At 34.8% G+C, this 11,871-nt stretch overlaps 1 long non-coding RNA gene and 1 other non-coding gene across 3 annotated transcripts; both read left to right on the top strand.

The window, feature by feature from the left end:
• Positions 1 to 255: 255 nt before the first annotated feature.
• Positions 256 to 11,308, top strand: LOC122235123. Of its 2 annotated transcripts, none has more exons than XR_006213255.1 (4): positions 256 to 379; positions 6,010 to 6,076; positions 7,904 to 8,093; positions 11,276 to 11,308. It is a non-coding gene; the product is annotated as an uncharacterized LOC122235123 (long non-coding RNA). The 2 variants fall into 2 exon arrangements; XR_006213254.1 differs by having other exon boundaries at positions 270 to 338.
• On the top strand, positions 10,256 to 10,362 carry LOC122235188. The gene has a single exon (XR_006213314.1). It is a non-coding gene; the product is annotated as a U6 spliceosomal RNA (small nuclear RNA).
• Positions 11,309 to 11,871: the final 563 nt, after the last annotated feature.

Here is an 11,871-nt window from a genome sequence, read left to right as displayed (position 1 = left end):
CTGAGTGAGAAGAAAATCCATTGAAGTATTTTAAACAAAGGAGTGAGAAGATCCAACTTGCATATTAAGGGTCACTCCTTCTTTCAGATTCTAGAATCAGAGAACAGAGCAAGGGTATCACTTAAGAGAGGCTATTGCAATAATCCATGATGTGGTAGCAATGGCATGGAACAGAATGTTAGCCATGGAAACAACAAAAGTGGTAAAATTCTGCGTAGAGTTAAGAGAACAGAACCATCAGAAATTTCTGGTATTTAGGATGTGGTATGAGAAAAAATTTGAACCAAGAGTGATTCCAAGGATTCTGGCCCAAGCAACTGGGCCTTTACCTTTTACTGGTAAAAAGTTGTGTAAAGTTGTATAAAGAACATTAAAACATGTAAGAAGTTGTATATAACGTGTAAAAAGTTGCATAAAGAACGTTAAGAAAAATTTTTTTTTAAACAGAGAATTTAGGAAATTGTTTTAATGATATGTTTAAGTTGGATTTAACAACTTTGTGAAGACATAAACAGTATTTAATGTTATTGAAAATGCTTTAAACAAACTATCTACAATTCTCTACTTTAGGAATTAAAGTAGATAATAAGTGAAAAACAAATTAGTTTATTTTGAATTATTCAAAGTCATATGTATCTTTATAAAAAAGATGTTTTGTTTAAATTCAGAGTAAGAACAGCATTGCCTGTGGAGCCTTCAAATTTAGTAACATATACAGGTGAGAGGGCAGTCTTTATTTTGCAGTAGAAAATGTAGCATCTTTGCTGTCTTCATAGCCCTTGTGTTAAAAATATGTCCAAGATGCTTGATACACAGGTCAGTGCCTTGAGAACCCAGTTGTGTATTAACAGCACCTGGTGACTGTTCTTTGCGAGCCCAGGCAAGACGATGTCTGAGTTATTACTGCTAATCTAACTTTATCATTATTCACAGAGCAGTAAGTGCTTGAAAATACCAATTACACAGTTTTTCAGTGTTGGAAATTTATACATGAATAATTTTAATTCTTATTATAAATTAGTGTCATCAGTTGAAATTTTATGAACATCTTTACACCTTGCAATAATTTCACTTTACATTCTACTCATAAATCTAATGCTTAACAAATAATTTTCTAACAACTCTGTAAAATATTCAAAACATATTTCAATGCCTTCTTATAACAATGAAGATGTGGAAATGATTACTCAAAGGGAAATTCCTTATGTCTCAGCAACCCAAGGCAGCTATATGCCATGATGCTATAGATCTTTCTCTGGGTTTCTCGAACTGTCAACAACTCTTTTAATTAAAAGGAACAAAACTAAAAGCCACAGTGATGGGTGTTGGAAAACACTGTAGGATAATATTTTGTGCCAATATGGAAGAAATACATACTGCAGCACTGAGGATGTATAGCTACCTCCAATGCAGAGGGTACTGGTCAAGTTCAACTAGCAAAAGACATTAATAATGAAATTGGTTACTAATATACATACAAAAATATACATATGCACTTTTTTAAGCATTTGTGTATAGTAAATTACTAACTGGATCAATTGAAGTATTCTAAAAAAGAAACAGTAAATTTCATTTTGAGAAAATTCACCCAAAATTAATTCCAAAGCTCATGGAGTCATCCTATTTTGTGGCTTACACTAAAAGCTTTTCCCTCTGATTTTTCTCTATTAATACAGAATCCCTCAGGGACCTAAACTCAGGAAGCCTCCGGCATGCATCATAAATTTTCTAGTGACATATTTAACCCAACTTCCTCTGTTGGAGCCTAGTGTATTAACAAATAACTCCTCTGACTTCCTAGAACACACACCTTTATTGAGTTACAAAATGACCGTTTTCAGGCCTATTGGAACACAAAACAAAGCTCTCCTTTTACCATAGGCCCATTGAAGGCTACTTTGATTCCTCCATCAACACTAGGAACTGCCAGAAAAATTTCATTTTTTTCCCTGTGCCTGTTGGCAGTAGGAGAGAGGTTCTAATGAGTCCATTGTCAGCACTTTCTTGGATTGCAGATTGCTAAATTACAAATCAGTTGTGCTTTAGTCTCTGGATGTGAATGTGTCAGTGTTCTTCCTCTCCTGAAACTTTGCCAATTAGGAAGCAGATTCTCCTATCCTGTATTTCAAAGCCTTATTCACGAACTGACATTAGTGTTACAATTTCAGTAATGGACCCTAAAAAAGCATTATGGCTAAATAGTTCTAATTTCAATTACGAATGACATCGTACAGAGTGAATGCTTAGACAGATGCTTCAGACTCCGAACGAAATACACTATGTCCTAATTGCTTTGCAATCTTTCAATTCAAATCAAGTGAACACTTCAACCCTGTTGCTTCAGTCTCTCCAAGAAGGTAAACACTGGGCTTTAATGGGCTGTGCTAATAATAACTATGCAAAGCAGTTAGACAAAACTCTAATTCTTTTCAAGGTTGGCAATAAAAAGAAAGTTCTGAAAAGGAGATTAGTGCTAAACTTGACAAAAAAAAAAGTTTTGGAAACTTTGATAGCCTATTTAAAAAGATGGTCAAAGAACTCTCCGAAAATTTTTGTTTTGACGTATGAAGGCACAAAATGAAATTCCAGGTAGACTAGAGGAGTTCCCTTTTATTTCTTTCAATTCTTAGATCCTTATCAGGGAATGGTCCCAACTAGCTCAGCAAATTTATTTAAATACCTGTTTTACTTGGATGGTTGCTGTATTTTAATCTCAGAGAGAATGATTTAAAAAATACTTTTTTCAACGCTATCTAGTTACCCATTTCTAAATATGAATCAAAAATAGGTCTGTGAGAAACAATTGGCAATAGAAAGCAGGACACAGCATGAGGCTAGTTGTGTGACAATAATTCCTTGCTTTCTGAGAATTCTAAGAAAGAACTGAGGCATGAGGCCAGGGTGGAGATTAGAGCAATAATTCCAGAGTTAGGGGAGACCTTGGAGGAATACTCATGATTCCTATTTTCTCTGAAATGTTTAATTTGGCATACTAATGAAACATATTCATATGATAAAACATTTAGGCACTCAATAATGTTTGCTGAACACATTTAGGAAGTGAAAAAGAAAAATGCAGAATTCATTACTTTATAATTATACATCCATAAGTCACTGTATGTTTACAAAGTACTTCCCAATCCTAGTCTTCACTTTAGAGCAAGAGAAATAGAATGAATTAGCATTAGCCGTAATGACTCTCAGCTGAACAGCACTTTACAACTTTCCAATACATTATTTCATTGTTGGATGTTAAATGTCTTGTGTTACACCACTCCAAAGCATTCCGAAAGCAGCCCTCACTCCCTCCATACCCAGAGTGCGATGAGCTCATCAAGCCATTTTGCCACTTCATCAGCCCCTGCATCATTATCTAGAGAAACATGGTAAAAGAGCAAGTCTGAGTACAGTTATTTATGGGATACTGCTGAGGAGTATGATTACGGAGTCTCAAATCATTTACCATAACAGGATTTTGGGATGCTGTAATTTACCAGCTCTCATCAGTTAGAGAATTCCTACTAAAAATTCCAAATTACAATGTTAGAACACAAAATAAGATGGACAAATCAGATCCGATAAGTTTCTGTTCACATTTTGTTCGTTCAAGAAACTCTCTCTCGAACTCCAGTTTGTCCAATTTATAGAGGCAGACTGCTTGCTTTCTAAATATTTCAAATTATCTCATGTTCTTAAGTAATATGAATTTGTTGTAAACTAGTTTTGTGTGCCCTAAAAATAGGATGAGGTAAAAGAGTTGTGAAGCAATATGTTGTCAACAGATAAAATTTATTATCGTTATATACTGATCAGTTTGAATTCAACGTGAAGCCCAAAGTGGCACACTGTTTTTAACAATAAGAACGAGTCACTGGATCAGATATGAGAAATAGGAGTTCTAATTACTGAGAGTTTAGGTTTACTATTTCCAGGTACTTTCACATATTTCTTTATTTAATGATTGCAAGTGAGATATTGTTGCACAATATTAAAGTTGGGAAAATTGAGGCTCAGAACATCTAAGAAAAACAGTACACGACAGGGTAGCACATAATAGCATACTCTTTAGTGTCAACCCAATATGATTTTAGTACCAGAGTTTCCTCCCAACTTAAGCAATTCATTCAAACTTGCCAAGCCTCATTTCCTCATCTATAAATTGGGAATAATAACAATACCTACCTCATACAGTTGTAAGAATTAAATAAGACTATGCATATAATGTGTTTAAGCACAGTGCTTGTTGATGCCTGGTAAGTATTTGATAAATGTAAGCTATATGTGTTAATAATTTCTAATTTACCCAGGGATACTGGCCAAGAAGTGGCAGTGCTGATTTGGTGCTATGTGTGAGTCCAGATACTTGGCCCCTTAGCCATTACAGTCTACTGCCATCCGTTGTCTATAAAATGAGAGTCTTCTAAATGTACCACATGATCTTTTAGTTCTGAAATATTGCGATATGGGGGCACGAACATGCTTGTTAATTCCTCAGTTTAGGTAGTCCATCTAATTGCTACTGTTAGCTCACAGCGATCACTTGTTATAACAATGAATTTAATCTTTTCAAGGAAGTTAAGTGTTATTCCTTGCTTAGAATCAATTATCTACCCTTAAAATTTTGTCTTAAAATGAGGAATATATCTGCATAGCTCAGAGTACTTTATTTATAATAATGTAAGTTTGAAATAAGAAAAAAAAGTTCCTTGTTTGAATTCTGTAAATAGAATAGGCATCATCTCAACTATACATACAGCTCAAAATTTGGTTCTGCCCACAATGGAGCCTTTTTATTATTATTATTAATTATTATTATTATTATTTTAACTTTGAATCACAAGGCATATACAATTAGTAGGTTAAATTTTCTTTGCTTTATTGGTGAAAGGAATTAGGTGAATCCCACCAGGGAACTGATTGAGTTTTTAAAGCCAAAATAATCCAAATACCTCCGTTAGACTGGCTTAAGTGAAACTATCTAGATTTTGAGTTATCATTTTGCATTGTCCCTTGCAAGAGTGCATTTTTTTGTGGAGGTATAGGCCATCAAAGGGAAGATTAAGTAAAGGGTGTGAGCATCTGTAGCTGTAGCCCTAATTATAGCTTCACATAGAGAAGCTGGTTCAGCTCACAGCATATTATTTGACAATGGCTGAGCTTTATTTCTGCAACAGGAGATCCGAAAATTATTTATGTTTGGGAGAAATGAGGTTTTGTCCACTGGCCTGAGTTCTTATTTATATATACTCATGACATACTCTATTTTTTCACTGACAACTATTTCTCCCATCCATTCACCAATGAGATGTTCATAGTCAAGGATAGGTCTTGACAGTGTGTAGCAAGCAACCAACACTCCTACCGAAAGAGAAGTGATTATTATGTACAAGTGTGTATTTAAGTTTACGTTCGTATACTGAATGTTTCAATATGAAACTTAATAGATGCATATTAATCATTTACTGAAAAAAAGAAAATCCTAAAGCTAACCAAATATCTATCGCATTGGAAAAATCTACTTTATACGAAGAGACACACAATTATCTGCTGATATAAATTGGTGTTGACTATGGAGTATCTCGAAAAACTGGTTGCCATTTCATTTATGGATAACATCATTAGGAAATAATAATTTCTTCAAGTCTGTTCTCTTTCACAAAGTTTTAGGCTTTATGTCAGTTGTGATTTTCCTTTGAGATTGCCATTTATTGGTCTCTGTTATCCTTTAGAAAATGGAAGAAAAGTAAATCTCTCCTTTGAAGATTGATTTATAAAGATGGGAAAAAATATGAGAAAAGCTGTTTTAAGTTTCCATTATAGTATAATGTCTCTGTGTGACGGGAAACCAGTATACAAGTGTAAGTGGAAAGGAATTTTTCATCAAAGAAATAAAAAAGGCAATAAGTTTGAGAGTCGCCAAGTTTTTCTTTCTTTCTCAAAACAGGACAAAAATTTAAATATTTCAAAATATAGTATGAGGCTTTCATTCCTTGCTACCTTACTTCACAGCTACCTCATCATGTCAACTAACCTGGATGAAGAAGGACCAGAAATCTTTCAACCACAACCTGGTCCGGTGAGAGCACTTTATCTACATTCCGGTCATCAAAGATTTATAGGGATCACCTGCTGTTATTTTGGGCCTTGCAAAGTAAATTGGGAAATCAGACTTTCCATTGCCTATTGGATGGCTGGCCACGGAGCAAAGATATAAATGAAGGTCAGTGTGGCATAGCAGCAAGGCACATGTTGACCACCATCCAGAAGAAGATGACTACTTCTGGATTGCTAATGGAAAGAACAAGGAAGAGTTGATTCTGTGCCTCTATCTAGTCCCCTGTGGTTCCTGGCCACACTCTTCATTCACAGTGTGAGCTGTACTTCAGCTATACTTCAGAAAGATGAGTTTCCAAAGTATTGTGACCAGATTTCTAGTCTATAACTTACGATTTCCCCCAAAACAATAAGTGCATTGGGATTTGCCTTTTGTAAATCTAATAGATACATTGTGGACTTTAATGATTTTCTAAAGCCACCTTTTTTAGATGAAAAGAAGAATTCCAGTGTTTTCAGGCATATGTTTGGAATAAAAAGGCTCAATTTGCAATGCATTTTATCCAGGTGACTTACTTTGAGATTGCAATGATATCATCGATCCTAATTTTAGCTATGCCAATTGAAACCCTGTATTTTTGTGAAGGTAGAAAAATAATTAATGCATCAAAGAGAACCAAGGATAACATGTACTTTGAAAAGAAGACAAGGTACATCTATTTATCCTCAGGATGGAACTACAGACTTAAAATAGTTCCCATATTATAGGGGTAAAAATCTGCAGGTGGTGTATCCACAACTTGATGCTAACTGGCTGGTATCAGGATAGAAGTTGACAGGATAGTGGAAGAGGAATGATTCACTTGATTAAAAAAAACAAAAACAAAACAAAAAACAAAAAACAGGGTGACCATGACAATCTCTTAGGACAAGTAGCTTCAAGATCACAATGAATATTTAATAGGAGCAGAATATCTCTATAGATCAAATGTTGTGTTGCCTGCCTTCATTTTCATATCAGCTGGATCTAACATTCTAATATATAAGACAACCTTGTAGAAAGCTAAGATTATAAGTGACACCTAGATATACATAATTGTGTGCTTCTAAAGCAATAATACCCTAATGTCCTCCTGTTGCCATATTGACTTTTTGGGCCAGTATACAGAAACCATGTTAGGAACCTGTAGATGTCCCACGAAGGTGGTCTTGCCCTGTTTTTAAATGGTTTTATTGCCAAGATTCTAAAACTATATGTGCTATTTAAAAATTTTATGGATTTAATATTTATATTAACTGTCATAACTTGATGCCAATACAGTTTTAGGGATCAGTGGATGCAAGAAATAATGATACCTAACCAACAAGTGATTTTATAACAATGCAAGAAATATACTGCATAAAGACACCTAAAATTCTATATGAGAGGAGAAAAAACATGGGTTTGAAGAGTGAACAGATTGGTACATATAGAGATAGAACAGTTCATATTCATACATACTTATATACATCTGTGTGCATATACATTTACATGCATGTATATTTATATATATGCATATATAGTCGAATCTCATTATTTGTGATAGTTATGTTCTATAAAGTCACCAAAAACATTGAATTAGTGAATATTAAGTCATTGCACCTAGGGGAAATGAGAAATTAGGTTCCTGTGAGCTTCTGGTCACATTTTTGTCAAGTGATCAATATATAACTTTGTTTTATGTCTGTTTCTGTTTAAAGATCCTTTACTGAATATACATTGTTGACTGACTGACACTGAAATCATGGTGAACAACACTATAGCTGGTGCCTGAACAAAGCTCATCTAAAATACTTATTTTCTCCATAGGCATAATGAAGCTATCTTGCACTTTGGAATACTAGATAGCACTTTAATATGACACTTGGGGGAATCTTAAATAGCAAAGTCATCAACAAAGAGCACAAAATGCAGAAACCATGGCTACAAACAAGTCACCTGTTTACAGTATAACAACTGAAGCAAGAAGGCAGAGTGTCATCTTGTTTGATCTTAGCTGGTAATGTATGCCTTGGGCAACTCAAATTTTTCACTGTTCAGTACGTGTCCAAGAAGGACTGAAAAAACACCGGAAGTATTGGTCTACAAATAAATTTTATGCATAAGTAAATTCACAAGTGCAGAATATATGAGTAATGAGAATCAACTATATATAGTATCTATACCTACACTGGATATTTCTTTTTAAATTTTCTAATTGCACAGGAACTATTTCCTTATTTTTTATGTGTGTATGTATTACTAATATTTCAGTATATCACAGTCTTGGTGGAGTCTTAAGGATACATAAGAACGTACAAGTGAACACATTCATGAATATAGTTCATGCTGTGCTCATTTTCTAGTCAATTCACATTCCTAATGTTATAATATATAAACAGCCCATTGTATGACTGCCCTGTTGATATTCTTTGTTCATAGAGATCTCAACTCCAACACTGTTACCAAGTATTCCATGCTGACATGGGCATATGATAAAGGCAGAGTTTAGGGTTTTTTTGTGGTAAAATCATGATCATTCTTAGGAATATATTTGTTCCACTTTTAACAAAAGAATGATACTATATTATGATTCATGAGATTACACAAAAATGCATGTTTTCTACTTTCAGGGAACACACAAACTAAAAAGAAAAAGTTCAGATTAACAATAGTACTGTCTTTAATTAATTAAACTTTCTCAACATCAATATTAAGTTGGGCTTACATTATTTTATTCATTTATATCCAATAAGTTTTAATTAACAATATTTTCCAAATTTAGTTAAGAGTGGTCAGTTAGGAAGAACTCAATGGCCCAAACAGGGACCCAAATTATGACCATGATTTTACATCCATTGTGATGGAGTAAACTGAGATAATCAGTTATAAACAGCGGGAATACCAATTAGTGTATTTTAAATAGGAAACCATAGATTAAAGCTTTTTGGGGGTTTTGAACTCACAAACTGTCTAACTGATGAGAAGTGGTGTAATCAGAGGTATTTCTTGGTCACAGACACCAAATTCTATTTAATTGGATGGTGCATTTTTTATGGAGATGACTTTTAAGCAGAATCACAGAAGATGCAAAAGAAGTAGTTCTTGTGATGCAGAAAGAATTTCTTAAATTTGCTGAGAAAAGGTGAATGGATGAAGAAACACAGAAATTAGACAAGGAGGCCAATATGGGGCTTCCCAGGGCCTGTACCTGAACTGTCAGTGAGGCTGTGAAGCACTGGGTCTAAGGTTCAGTGGTCAATTTTAAGCAGGCCATGGAAATACATAACCTCTCCAGGAATTCTTTCTCAAACGGTATGCTCATTGATTTTGGAACATCCCTGAAAAAGTACAGATTGAATTCCTCCCCGCCGCCTACCCCAGATATTGGATTCATAGAAGGTACTGATATCCCAGAGTTAGAAAAAAAAAATCTGGACTTATGTACCTGGCTGGTTCGCCAAGACCTGTATTTCTGAAATTTGAAAGAATTGGTGTTCTTGAGGTTTCAGACAACCTGTTACATGGGCCTTGGGATTATCTTTAAAAACCGTTCTGTGGTTGCTGAGATGTATCACCAGGGTAGATAGTAGATAAAGGTTAAGAGGAAAGAATTGGGCTGGACTGATGGTACAAACTCATGACCTATTGTGGAGAAATATGTACACATTTTCCACATTTGAGTGCAGGAATAGGGCCAGTTGTAAAGTTCTAAGTTTTCAAATCTAACACTGATATAGAAGAACACCAAGGAAGAATTTGGGGAAGACTCTGGCTTTTTTTTTTTTTTTTATTTCCCTGGAATGTTCAACGTCCTTTTACAATGAATTCAGCTGTACATTTATTTGGAGGATATTTTAGTGAGTCTTTTGGTATTTTGTAGAATATAATAATAACTGATTTTATATATCTGTAAGAGCAAGGGGAAAGCCTCACTTAAGATAGCTTTAAAAAAATAATTTCAGTTTTGGGGTACCTGGGTGGCTCAGTCGGTTAAGCGTCTGACTTTGGCCCAGGTCATGATCTCACTGCTTGGCTCGGCTCCTTGAGTTCAAGCCCTGCGTCTGGCTCTGTGCTGACAGCTCAGAGCCTGGAGCCTGCTTCGAATTCTGTGTCTCCCTCTCTCTCTGCCCCTCCCTCACTCATGCTCTGTCTCTCTCTGTCTCTAAAAAATAAACATTAGTGCTCGCTTTGGCAGCACATATACTAAAATTGGAACGATACAGAGAAGATTAGCATGGCCCCTGTGCAAGGATGACACGCAAATTCGTGAAGCGTTCCATATTTAAAAAAATAAATAAATAAAATAAATAAATACACATTAAAAAATTAAAAAAAATAAGTTTGGTTTAGATATTCTCTATTAAATACAAAGTTTTTTTATATAATAGGGAGTGTGGTTATTTGAATATGTATGTTTGTTCCTTTAAGCCTGAGAGGTGGATCACATTGGTTAGCAAGTGATCTGACCATTTAACTTCTTTTGCAAAATTTTTGGTTATTATTATCCTCCAAGATGGCAGATAGAATAGGGTACAGAAGAGACATGCCTCCAATTTTCCTACATTGTGTAGAATATCTTACTTATTCAGAACAACATGAAATAAATGTACACTATAACCACATGCAAAATCACATTAAATTTTGCACATGACATTTGCAATATGGAAGGCTAGATGTGAATAACTTTTTTACAAACAAACTTTAAAAATTTTTTGACAACACTTAAAAGGAGAATGTTTAAAGCAAAAAATTTACCCTGCTACTCTGTGCCATTAGAATACATTCACTGCTCTATTGTTTCAATATAATCTTTAAGACCTTCCTTGCTCAAATTCATATGTAATTTTAAATATTACATCATATTTCCATAGTCTTCACAATTTTCATATTTTATTTTTTTAATTAATCTGAGTATACTCTTTTTTAGTGTTATTTATTTTTGAAAGAGAGACAGACAGACACAAGCAGGGAAGAGGCAGAGAGGGAGACACAGAATCTGAAGCAGGCTCCAAGCTCTGTCAGGACAGAGTCCAATGTGGGGATTGAACCCACAAACCTCAAGATCATGACCTGAGCCGAAGTTGGACGCTTAACTGATTGAGCCACCCAGGTGCCCTACAACTTTCATATTTTAATGGCTGAAAACTATTACACTAAGTTGATGACGATTTACTTACATGATTGATCTTCTGTTGCCAGATACTGTTTTCCTCCTCCCTTGCCCCTTCCCTGGCATGACAAAAAGAGAAGAAGAAGGAGAAGAAGAAGGAGAAGGAGAAGGAGAAGGAGAAGGAGAAGGAGAAGGAGAAGGAGAAGGAGAAGAAAAGCTTGTAATTTATGTAAATTATGCTTTCACTTTTTCCTTTTCCTTGTGAATACTTTCCTTAGGATGAATGTCTTGGAATTAAGTTTCCAGTCCACAATTTTAGTTTCATTGTTTCTTGCCATGTCTGCCCAGGGAGAAATCACATACTTAGTGTTCAAGTGTATTTGTTCATAAGTAAATTTTCCAGACTATTTTCGGTCAAAGGATGCCATATATTTAAATGGAAATATTAACAACAGGTCCCAGTGGCTATCATTTCTGAACACAAACTGGGAATAAACTCTATTTAACAAATTAATATATTTAGAAGAGTACATGAGATAATAGAGCAAAACCACCCTCCGTATCAAGTATGCTTTGAAATTAGACACACCAGGGTTCAAATCTAGACGTTTCTACCTACTTGGTTGTTTTTCTTTTCCTCACTGAGAAAAGAAAGGGTAATAATAATATGTATCTCCTATGGTTG

This window comes from Panthera tigris, chromosome F2 (assembly GCF_018350195.1).
Source record: "Panthera tigris isolate Pti1 chromosome F2, P.tigris_Pti1_mat1.1, whole genome shotgun sequence".
In the NCBI taxonomy this organism is placed as follows: Eukaryota; Metazoa; Chordata; class Mammalia; order Carnivora; family Felidae; genus Panthera; species Panthera tigris.
The sequence above is the reverse complement of the archived record's forward strand: the minus strand, read 5'-3'. Positions and strand labels throughout refer to the sequence as shown.